Source organism: Aegilops tauschii, chromosome 5 (genome assembly GCF_002575655.3).
Source record: "Aegilops tauschii subsp. strangulata cultivar AL8/78 chromosome 5, Aet v6.0, whole genome shotgun sequence".
Taxonomy (NCBI): domain Eukaryota; kingdom Viridiplantae; phylum Streptophyta; class Magnoliopsida; order Poales; family Poaceae; genus Aegilops; species Aegilops tauschii.
In genome coordinates, this window is record NC_053039.3 from 275,664,204 (window position 1) to 275,677,267 (window position 13,064).

The following is a 13,064-nucleotide window of genomic DNA, read 5'->3' on the forward strand; positions in this document are numbered from 1 at the left end:
ATTCTTCTCGAGCCGGAATTTTAAACCGGATATTGAGAGCTTCAGAGCTTTGTGGGAGACAGATTTCCCTTGAACCGGATTTTGATCCGGAATCCTTCTTTTTAAGCCGGAAATTTTCCGACGGCCTTTAAATTTTCATAAATATGGCAGTAGCCTCCGGGACCGGGTTATCTTCCCCTTCAATGACCCGGGGATTTTGAATTTGTTGAAACTGACAAAATTTGTTGAGTCATGTCAGTGTAGCCCCCGAGTCTTAAGATGACTCGAGGAGTTGGCTTGAGACTCTCCATGCTTTGACCATGATATGACCAGTTGTAGGATCGAAAGTATGTCCAGAGGGGGGTGATTAGACTACTTGACCAAATAAAAATCTAGCCTTTTCCCAATTTTAATTCTTGGCAGATTTTAGAAACTTAGCACAAGTCAAGCAATTAACATATACATGCAATTCTAAGAGTATAGCAGCGGAATGTAAAACAATTGCACATGAAGGTAAAGGGAGGAGTTTGAGGGAGCAAACGCAATGTTGACACAGAGATTTTTTATCCGTTGTTCCGATAGGTGGTGCTATCGTACGTCCACGTTGATGGAGACTTCAACCCATGAAGGGTAACGGCTGCGCGAGTCCACGGAGGGCTCCACCCACGAAGGGTCCACAAAGAAGCAACCTTGTCTATCCCACCATGGCCGTCGCCCACGAAGGACTTGCCTCACTTGGGTAGATCTTCACGAAGTAGGCGATCTCCTTGCCCTTACAAACTCCTTGGTTCAACTCCACAATCTTGACGGAGGCTCCCAAGTGACACCTAACCAATCTAGGAGACACCACTCTCCAAGAGGTAATAGATGGTGTGTTGATGATGAACTCCTTGCTTTTGTGCTTCAAATGAAAGTCTCCCCAACACTCAACTCTCTATCATAGGATAGGATTTGGTGGAAAGATGATTTGAGTGGAAAGCAACTTGGGGAAGGCTAGAGATCAAGATTTATGTGGTTGGAATGGAATATCTTGACCTCAACACAAGTGTAGGTGGTTCTCTCTCAAAAAATGTATGTTGGAAGTGTAGGCATGTTCTGATGGCTCTCTCCACGAATGAAGAGTGGGTGGAGGGGTATATATAGCCTCCACACAAAATCTAACTGTTACACAAAATTTACCAAACTCGATGGGACCGATTCAGAGAAGTCGGTTGGACCGATTTGGTTCATAATGTGACCGTTAGGGTTTTCAATGGGACCGACATGTCAACTCGGTGGGACCGATTTCATTAGGGTTAGGGCATAACATAATCTCGGTGAGACCGATTACACAAAACCGGTGAGACCGATTTTGGTAATAGACCAACCAGAGAGTTGGTCAGGAAAAGTCGGTGGGACCGATTCGCTCATCTCGGTTGGACCGAAATGTTACGAAAGGGAAACAGAGAGTTTGCATTGCAATCTCGGTGGGACCGATCGCTCATCTCGGTTTGACCGAAACGTTACAAAGGGAAACAGAGAGATTACAATCCCATCTCGGTGAGACCGAGATCCCTATCGGTGAGACCGAAAAGACTAGGGTTTGTGGCAGTGGCTATGTCAAGTGAACTCGGTGGCGCCAGATAGATCAAATCGGTGGAGCCGAGTTTTACTTTTGATTTGGGACATATTTGGATGTGAGAAAGTAGTTGAGGGTTTTGGAGCATATCACTAAGCATTTTGAGCAAGAACCTCATTAGGCAACACCTCACCCCCTCTTAATAGTATTGGCTTTTCCTATGGACTCAATGTGATCTTGGATCACTAAAAATAAAAAGTAGAGTCTTGTGCTTTGAGCTTGAGCCAATCCTTTTGTCCTTAGCATTTTGAGGGGTCCACTTTCTTAATCCATGCCATGCCAATCATTGAGCTTTCCTAAAATATTTATCTTGAAATAGCATTAGCTCAATGAGCTATATGTTGTTAGGAATTACCAAAACCACCCAGGGATAGTTGCACTTTCAATCTCCCCCTTTTTAGTAATTGATGACAACATATAGATCAAAGCTTCGACAAATGATCATAAGATTGAAAACATCGTCGCTTTGAGAAGTATGTGATAAGCAAGAGCCCCCCCCCTAAGTTTGTGCATTATTTAAAATTTGCTTTTGAATGCAAATGCACAATCGATTAGGATCATGGGTTACTCTTCCATGTCACATACATCTTGGTGGAGCGCTCAAAATGATAGAAATTGAAAGCATGCACTCATCACCAAGCAAGTGAATGATCATATAAGGATATAAGAGATAATATCATTCAACAAGCATTAAGGTAGCATATGATCAAACACATGATCAAACAAGTATCTCACAAGGACATAAAGTATCTCACACAAGCACACAATAAAGAAGTTCAACCAAAAAAGCAAGAGAGATAAAAACCAACACTCTCTCTCGAAGCCTATGATCTATACATTTTTCTCCCCCTTTGGCAACAAGTTACCAAAAAGTTAAAAAAATGCATAGTGCTAAAACGTCTCTCAAGCTTGGCCTTCATGAGGTGGTGTAGAGATGACTCCAAGGACGAAAGCTTCTGTTGATGTAGCTGGAGCTGGTGGAGTGGCTGCTGGAGGTGGCACTGGAGCTGTAGCTGCTGGTGCTGATGATGTAGCTCTAGTATCTGTGACTGGCACTGCAGCAGACCTCTGGCTTCGGGGCACTCTAGCAAAAGCATCTGTAGTTGACTTGCCCTTCTTCTCGTCCACTTCCTCCTGAAGTTGCTCAACTGCTGACTGAATCTCAGTTACTTTGACATCAAGATCATAGAATTTCTGCTCAATGATCCTCTCCAAGCTCTCCTGGTTTTGAGTCAGGGTGGCCAAGCCCTTCTCAATCCCCAAAGTGGATTGGATCAGATATCCAAGCTGATGTTGCTTGGTCTTCAAGAACACTTGAGATGCCTCTTCAACAGTTGGCATCCTTGCAGCTTTCTCTACCCTTGCCTTCTCTCTCTTCTCATGTGCTTGTACAGATGTGGGGTCTTCCTCATTCATCACAACAGTGTTATCTTCAAAATCAGGATGCAGAGGAAGGTGCTCCTTGTCCAACAAGTATGTACCTGTACCCATCTTGGAGTTGATGAGCTCCTGAATGTGTGGAGCATACCCACAACTTCTCTTCTGGTCAGCAGCTGTCCTTTTGATTGTCTCTACAATCAGACTCATGACCTTGAACTTCTGAGGCACATCAAACAAGTGTAGCAAATTGATAGCATGTCCTCTGATCATCTTGCGATCTCCTGACTTGGGTAGCAATGTGTGCCTAAGGATCCAATTGATGGTAGGCAGACCAGACAATAGGTAATGTACTGATCCAAGCTTGTGAGTCTCCAAAGCTTTATCTGGGATCTCCTTGTACATGTTGGCCATAGTGTTGTGGTCTTTCTTCTTGGTGGCATACACATCCAAGTCATCTTCATGTTCTTCAGGGGCATTTATCAGCTTGGCCCATTCTTCAACTGTGGACTGGTACCTAGTACATTCAGACATCCATATTATCCTCCCATCTAGATAGACATGGGCAGTGGAGTAAAACTGCATGATCAGCTCATCATTCCATTTTGTGAGCTTCTGAGCCACAAATGCATCAACTCCACAAGCCTTGAAGCTGTCATAGACTCCTGGATAGTGATCTTCATTTTCTTTGATGTATTCCCAATCAACCCATCTCATGTCACAGACAATGGGCTTCTTGTCAAGCATGATAGTCTCATAGAAATCTTGTGTTCCTTTGTGTGGAACCTGTAATCCACAGCAGTTCTCCTCCTGACATCATATGGATCAGACTGTCTCCACAATCTCAGTCCTGCATCCTTCCTGATCCTCATATCTTCTGCAACAGGATGTGCATCATTATGGTCAGAGATCTTTGGCTTCAACTTTCTCAAAACAAGTGAATCATCTTCTTCATGGGGCCTTGTTCTTCTCCTCAGCTAGAATACTCCTGGTGTTTCTCTTGGGTTTTGGGGGCTTATGAGCTGGAGCTTTGGGAGCAGACTTGGGCTTTGATGGAGCATCCCCTGGTCTGATTGCATCTCCCATAAGCTTCTGAGCTTTGGGTGCTGATGCAGCATCCTCTTCCTCTTCCTCTTCCTCTTCTCCTTCAGAATCTCTCTTCATTGAGGGCTTGCCAAGAACTCTGGCAGTAGTTGTTCTTGCCCTCTTCTTCTTCTTCTTCTTTTCCTCACCAGCTGCCTCTTCTTCAGATTCAATGGTGAACTTCATAGTTTCACCTGTTGCAACCTTCCTTGGCTTTGACATTGGCACTATTCTTGCTGGAGCCTTTGTTTTCAGTCCTGGCTTATTTGCAGCAGCTGTGCCATACTCCTTTTTCAGCACCTTTTTCCTTGAAGTGGCCTCATCCTCAACAGCCACATAATCCTCATCCTCGGAATCTGAGGTTCTCTTCTTCCTGGATCTGGTTGCTGCCTTGGGCAAGTTGCTTGGAGTGCTCCTGCTGCCATCATCATAGCTGCTTGAGGGACTAGTGCCCTCACTCATCTGAACCTGCTCTTCAGACTTGTTCTGACTGTCACTTTGACCAGACATCTCTGCAAACTGTCTGACAGTAGACCCTGTGAATAGGTTGTAGATGACCTAGAGTAGATGAGCATCACAAAGTACAGTGGTTTTGCAAAACAATTGAGTCAAAAAGCTTCGTTTTAGTTCTCTACAGAAGTGATCTCGGAGCTACCGAATTGACAGACTCGGTGATACCGAAGCAACACTTGGAACCTAAACTGGTGAACTCGGTTGGGCCGAGTCACAGTTTGGTGCCACCGAGATTGCTAGGGTTTCACAGGATCTTGAACTCGGTCACACCGATTTGCACATTTCGGTCAGACCGAAAAGCGCATGTGCAATGGCCTAAGCCGAATCGGTGAGACCGATTTCTACAGTTCGGTCGGTCCGAGATGAGTTCTGCAGAGAGCTAACCCTAAAATTTTTGAATCAACCTAGACCTAAGGAAGTTTTAGCTAGACAAGATGATTTCATACATGGCAAGAATCATGGCAAAGCAATGTGCTACGAATCGGCGTTAAGGAATAGCACAAAGATCAAGTTCATACCCTAATTCGGCGATGAACTTGCTACGGCGGCAACGGCGGGGCAGATTGCCGTTGACGGCGGCGGAGACCAGCGGCGGGAGGTCGCTGGCGGCGAGAAGATGATCCGGAGACCCGAGGAGGCAGAGCAGGTCACGCGCGGGTGAAAGTTTTTGGAAAATTTTCCAAAATTTGACCCGTCAGTATATATAACCTGACCCTGTCGGTGTGACCGAGTGGAACAACTCGGTGGCACCGAGATGCAAAACTGTGAGCAGTTACTGGTGTGACTGAAAAGTTCTAATCGGTTGCACCGAGATTGAAAACCTAGATCAACTTACTGATCTTGGTATGACCGAAAAGGGTGAATCGGTCAGACCGAAATGCACAAAGAGGTTTTGGAAGTTTAAGTCTATGACGAATCGGGGACTCCGAGTGCTCCTCACACAGAGTGGTTCGAATCTGACTTGATCAAACTTTGTGATGTAGCATGAATAGAGTTTGATACGAGGAAAGCATAGATAGCTAGAGGGAGTTCTTAGGCATTCTTGTCCATCCATTTGGCAAAAGAGAAAAAGCCAAACAATCAAAGCAACAAATGGATGTCCTCGAATGAGTAAAATATGCATCCAACATGCTCACACAATAAAATGACAAATGAAATATGTGACAAAGCATGCACAAACACTCTAGCATCTATCAAGCAATTTGGCGATGACTAGGTCATCTATATATATGAGTATATTGACTTAGGAGTCAAATGAGAACATTTGATCATAGGTCATACTCATCGTTTAAGCACAAGTGGGGTTACCACTTTTACATAAAGCATTGTTGTGCTCACACCATTAGAGTTGCTTTAGCTCAATTGATTAGAGTAAAGCTCCCCCTAGATGTGATATCCCCCCAAAGAGGGATGAACTAACCTTGGGTTTTGTCGATGAAGACTTCATGTAGGTGTTGAAGATGTTGGTGCTCAATGTTGATGTAGATCATTCGGAGCAATCCTTTGGAGTGAGTTGCACTTTCAATACCTACACGGGTTAGTCCCACAAGGAACAAGCAAGGATATCCGTAGACATAGAGTGATGTTCACACAAGATGATGTTCGTGAATGCATTAGGTTACCTTGTCCCTTGTCTTACCAACAAGAGGGTTTGTGACTCCTTGAACTAGTGCAAGATATGGAAGTTGTTTGCACTTGTCATTGCCAAAATGATGAGAGTGAAGTATGTTGGCGGAGTCACCATCAAGAACTCTCTAGTTCTTCTTCTTCAGGATCCACACCATCTTGATGGGAATCCTTGGGGTTGTAGTCGTACTTGATGAAGTAGAACTTGATGTAGTCTTGGGAACCCACTTGACCAAGGCCTTAGGAGCTTCTTCAAATGCATCAATCTCCTCTTGAAGCTTGTCCTTGCCTTTTTGCTTGTGGTCTTGTGGTGGAAGATCATCTTGAGCTTGTGTTCCTTGGAAAGAAGTAGGATCATACTTCTCTTGTTGAGGAACAAACTTCGTCTTGGGGTATTGATCTTCTTCCCACTCGACTCCATTGGTATTGAACTTCCGTTCAAAACCAACACCTTGATTCTTCCAATGTGTTCCTTGCTTGCGTACAATTTCCTCAAATTGCTTACTTCCGGCAAGACTCTTGTAAACACCTTTCTCTATAATTCCCTTCAATAAGCTATTTTCTTGCTCAAGTGTAACTTGGCTAAGAGAATCATTAGTGGAATCAAGAGAACTACTAGAAGCAACAACATTGGATTTAGCATGATTGTTGTTACTACTAGAGGAAGAATCTTTCTTGTTCTTATTGCTAGATTTAACTTGTGGCATGTAAGTAGACAAGAGTAAACGCTTGGCAATGTAAGAAGAACTTTTCTTGCGAAGATCATCATTGATTGCTTTTAAGAACTCATGCTCTTGCTCAAGGTTGAGCTTTTCAAAGCGTAGCTTCTCATGAGTCTTTAAAAGTTCTCGATGATCTTCCAAGGTAGTTTCATGAGCTAACTTAAAAGTGTTTAGTTCTTTAGTTAGATGCTCAATCTTTTTCTTATCATCATCATTCGTTTTATCTTGATTAGCATGATCATTTGCAAGTTCATCACAATTTTCATAACTAGAGTTGTCAACAAGTAAATCATCATCTCCTAGCAAATCATCTTCATCACTATTGAAATCAACATACTCGGGGTGTGTTACCTTTGGACCTTTGGCCATGAAGCATCTCCCAATTCCTTCATTTGGCGAGTCAAATATGTCGTAGGAGTTGGTTGACACAAGTGCTAGACCGGCAACACCTTCATCTTGAGTATATTCAGATTTGGAGTGATAACTTCTTTCGTAGTGATGGTCGGAGTCGGAGCCAGATACCCATTCACCAACATGAGCTTGATGTCTTCTTTTTGTGTAGCTCCTAGATGACTTGTCCTTCCTCTCCGAATCCTTGCTTCTCCGAGAGGGTCTTCGTTCATAACAATCATCTCTACTCCTCCTCTCTCTTGGTGGTGATTCTTCTCTCCTATTTCTTCTCTTGGGAGAATCTTCTCTTCTTTTGTAGGGAGCCGTATGATGAGGACATAGACCTGGGATAGGGTAATAGGCCTGACCTATACCTCCTACCTAAGGTCCTTGTCCTAGAAGCAAAGAGGTTCAAGAGTAAATAGAGGGGACCCAACAAAGGTGTCGAGTGTAATCCACTCGACCTTCCATTCACTCGGAGACCCCCCCTTTGTTTCTGTCACTCGACCACTAAAACACTCGACATGCAGAAGACCTAAAGCCACTCCGCGCAGCAACGGTCGGGCATTTACTCTTAGACTTAATAGTCATTTATATTACTTTACTACAGATGTTACATGTAACGCTCCTGCTTTATGAACATTGAACTCCTTGTAACGTGGGCTGGCCGAGGTCCTGGCGCACTCTATATAAGCCAACCCCTCCACTGGCACAAGGGTTCGCACCTCTATAACACACACGCATATAATCCAGTCGACCGCCTCCGGGCTCCGAGACGTAGGGCTATTACTTCCTCCGAGAAGGGCCTGAACTCGTAAAACTTGTGCGTACAGCTTCTCCATAGCTAGGAACTTGCCTTTACATCCCTACCCCCCATTCTACTGTCAGACTTAGAACCACGAGAGTTGGTGCCCACCGTGGGGCAGGTGTTTTAGCGACTTGTTGGAGAAGTTGCAATTTTTCCGATCCCCATCAGCATGGTTTCAGGCAGAGGATTGATCGAGGGCCGCGAGATCTGTCTCGGCGCGCTCGTGTTCGTCGTAGACGACTCCGCTTGGCTCCAAGAGGCTCCACTCGACGTCGAGGCGCTCCCCGTCCGCGGGGCAACGCACTTTCGCGCATGCGTCCGCGGCGTCCTCCTGCGGCAGCCGTCAACCCAGTATCGGTCGGCTCCTGTGGCGTCTTCACTCCCTGCAGCCCTCCGGCACAAGCGTTCCAGTCGGTCGAGGCTCCAGCGGTGGGTGAGGCATGCGGTGGCTCGCCAGTCGGCCACCCCTCAAGTCGCGGCAATCGAGCCCAACGAAACTCTCTACGGCCTGTTCGACCTGTCGACTGGCTCCGTTGAGACTGCATCCGAGTGCGACAACAGTGACCCTACGGCGGAGGTCCTAGTGGTCAACGAACCGCGCAGTCCTCCTGGCTTCCCCGCATCGATGGTGGTGATGGCGGAGGCGATCCGTCGTGTGCCCACGAGGAGTACCGCCCCGAGCCCCTCTCTTCGCAGCAGAGGGAAGAGCTTCGCCGCCGTAACATGGAAGCACTTCACACTCCTATCGTTGGAGAAACCCCCGAGGCCCGGGCCTTGGAGGAGGTGCGCCTGGCCAACTTGGCTGAGCGCACTCGACTGGAGAATCTCCAGCACGCACTCGACGAGCATGCTCGGCAGCGAGTTCCTGAATCCAGTCGACGTCAACTCTTTCCGCCTCCAACCCAGGTATATCGAACTCCGATCCAGAATCTCACAGCTGCTGCCCGAATAGCAGAGTCGATTCAGCCTTCCCAGTCGGAGGCTGGTAGGGGTTTGATGCAGATCCGGGCTTTGCTTCGGGCGGCGGGGGAGCAGAACACAGCTGTGTCACAGTCTCGAAATAGGATTCATAGTAGGTCTGTGATGGCAGATACAGTTCAGTCGGCTCACAGCCCGAGATCGCCTCTAAGGCGTGAGGGACATGGAGATCGATAGGATCAGTACAGGAACCGTGAGCAATACGATTGTCGTCGAGTACCCACGCCTCCCCCAAGGAGTGGGTCATACGCGCCTCGGCAACACGATGACAGACGCCCTCACAGTGGTGGGCGAAGGATTCCAGTCCACCCCCGGGTGCCGGGCTTTGACGCGAGTGTAACACCCCGCATGTAACTTGCCATATTTGTAACTCCGACTCTTGCCATTTCCGGCTATGTGTTATGTTTTTCCCTCCGTTGTCGGGTTTTGTCTTTCGTTTTGTATTTTGTCATGTCATGCATTGTCATATCATGTCATCATGTGCATTGCATTCGCATACGTGTTCGTCTCTTGCATCCGAGCATTTTCCCCGTTGTCCGTTTTCCAATCCGGCGCTCCTATCTCCTCTGGTGCACCCCTCTTGTTTTGTTTCGTGTGTGTGTGTCAAACTTTCTCGGAATGGACCGAGGCTTGTCAAGTGGTCTTAATATACCACCCGGAGACTACCGGTCATGTTTCGTTCCATTCGGAGGTCGTTTGGTACAACGGTTAACCGGGCATCCGCAAAGTCCATTTGAGTGTCCAGAAAAAACCCCCTCTAAAACCAGCCCAAAACCCACCAAACTCTCTTCCATGCTCTAGGTCGTTCGATCACGATCGTGTGGGCGAAAACCGCACCTCATTTGGAGTCTCCTAGCTCCCTCTACCTATAAAACTCCATCTCCCCCGAAAAACGGAATCACAGACGAACCCTAACCCTCTCCCTCCGCGCCGCGCCGGACGCGTCCGCTCCGGCCGGACAACGTCCGCCGCGCCGCCCAACCAGTCCCGTGGCGACACGTGGCCGCCTCCGGCCTCGCCCCGCCGCCGGCCCCCGCGGCCCGCCGCCTCCGCGCCCGCGCGCCTTCCCCCGCCGCCGGCCAGTGCTCCGCTGCCTCCTCCTCGCCGCGCCGCCGCCGTGGCCTCGTCGCCGCCGGCCGGCCCCGCGGGGCTTCTCCGCCGCCGCCCGTCGCGCCTCCCGAGGCCGCCGCCTCCTCGCCCCTCCGGTCGCCTCCACCTCCGCCTAGCGCCGCCCGCCGCCGGTGCCGAGCCCCGCCGTCGACCCACCTCGCCGGAGCCGAGCCCGAGCTCCTGTAGCTCGGCCCAGCCCCGATCGGGATCTGGTACGGTTGCCCCCGTTGACTTTTTCTCGCCCCAAATTTCTTCCAAGTCCCCAGATTTCATCTGTATATGCCTCTGTTCATAGCTCCGTAACTCCGTGCATGTAGCTCCGATTCGCGCGTGTAATATGTCAAATTGTTCGTCTCGTGATGCTCTTCATTTTTTTCAATTGCACCATGTTCATTAGAGGTCAACTTGATGCCCAAATATCTGTTGGAAGAGGGCTAGTTGCTGTTATTCTCTGATTCTTGACAGAACTTGGAGATTTGCCATTTTTGTATCATTTATTCTGTGCATCCTTTGAGCATGAGCTCTACATGTGTTTTGAAGTATGCCATTCCATATTTCCAGTGGTGTAGTCCATGTATTTTTCTGACCTCTGTGGTGACTAGCACAAGCATGCAAAGTAGGCCCCGTAATAATTCTGATTTCAGGGACAGTGATTTCTCCAAGTCCTTGTCTGCTGTAATTTTGTTGCCATGTAAACTTGATGCTACAGAGAGATCCATGCATATTTTGGAGATGTTCATTAAGGATGTTTTGTAGCTATAGTTGTAGTAGATCCATTCCTGGAATTTTTTGAAATTATGAAGTGCCATAGCATGACTCAATCTTGCTCTACTTTTGCTATAAAATATTTCTGGCAGATTCTTAACATGATATGCATTTTTGCCAAGCTTATTGTAGTTCATCCATACATGCTATGCTTTTGTTCTTGCCATGGATAGCTTCATAAACATGCCATCTTGCTGTAGGTGTGCTTGGTTTGTAGTTCATTGCTCTATATTGAGTGCATCGAGCTCACAAAGAGGCCTACATATTAATATTTCTGCCATGCTCTGTTTTCTGCTAAGTCTGAAACCTGATAACGAAACTTGCTATGTTTACATGCTTTCCATCATATCTTCTGATCGTTTTTGGCTTATCGTCACTAAGGGACTTTTGTTATGTGTATTTAGTACAACACTGCTATGCTGTGCTTTGCTATGTTAAGTTCCTGTAGCATGTTGATTTCGTGCTCTGAACATTGCTACCTGATGCTGATTTCTGCCATCTCCAGTTTTTCACTAGGTGTGTGAACCTGTAATCTTTTGCACTTTTGCCATGCTTGTTTGAGCTTGATATGTTGTGAACTAGCCGTAGCTCAGTGTTCCTCTTTTTTCAAGCATCTCCTGTAGTTTACTGTCATGTGCTTTGTTGCTATGTTGGGGTGCTGTAGCATTGTTACTTGTTGCATTTTAAGTGCTATCTTGCTGTTAATCGCAGATTCGTGTCATTCTTGTTTTACTTGCCATTTGCAAACCGTGCATCCGATTCCGGTGATCTTTATATCGATTTTGACCGAAATCATCTCATCTTTCCACTGGCATGCTTGGTTTGCCAAGTTACTGCCATGTTCATCATTTTCCTTCCGGAGCACGCATATGCATCGCATATCATATCTTGCATATCATACATGTTTTGCATCATGTTGCTTGCGCATTTCTCGTTGTTGATTGTGGTTCCGTTTGTTTGTGTTCTTGTCTTGGGTAGAGCCGGGAGACGAGTTCGTGAACGAGGAACCTATCGAGTACGCTTACGAGGATCAAGCTTTCGACAACTCTGAGAACCTTGCAGGCAAGATGACCACCCCTCGAAATCACTTCTATCTTTGCTATGCTAGTTGTTCGCTCTATTGCCATGCTCGCTACCTATCACTTGCTATATCATGTCTCCCATTTTAGCCATGTCAGCCCTAACCATCCTTTCCTAGCAAACCGTTGTTTGGCTAAGTTACCGCTTTTGCTCAGCCCCTCTTATAGCGTTGCTAGTTGCAGGTGAAGTGAAGTTTGTTCCATGTTGGAACATAGATATGTTGGGATATCACAATATCTCTTATTTAATTAATGCATCTATATATTTGGTAAAGGGTGGAAGGCTCGGCCTTATGCCTGGTGTTTTGTTCCACTCTTGCCGCCCTAGTTTCTGTTATACCGGGATTATGTTCCTTGAGTTTGCGTTCCTTACACGGTCGCGTGATTTATGGGACCCCCTTGACAATTCGCCTTGAATAAAACTCCTCCAGCAAGGCCCAACCTTGGTTTTACCATTTGCCGCCTAAGCCTTTTCTCCCGGGTTTTCGCGAGCCCGAGGGTCATCTTTATTTAAACCCCCGGGCCAGTGTTCCTCTGAGTGCTGCTTCAAACTAGAGCCACTTGCAGCGCCACCTTGGGGAAACTCGAGGATTGGTTTTAGCTGTACGTAGTGTTCATCCGGTGTGCCCTGAGAACGAGATATGTGCAGCTCCTATCGGGTTTTGTCGGCACATTCGGGCGGCTTTGCTGGTTTTGTTTTACCATTGTCGAAATGTCTTGTAAACCGGGATTCCGAGACTGATCGGGCCTTTCCGGGAGAAGGTTTATCCTTCGTTGACCGTGAGAGCTTATGATGGGCTAAGTTGGGACACCCCTGCAGGGTATTATCTTTCGAAAGCCGTGCCCGCGGTTATGAGGCAGATGGGAATTTGTTAATGTCCGGTTGTAGATAACTTGTCACTTGACCCAATTAAAATACATCAACTGCGTGTGTAGCCGTGATGGTCTCTTCTCGACGGTGTCCGGGAAGTGAACACGGTCTGAGTTATGTATGATGTAAGTAGGTGTTCAGGATC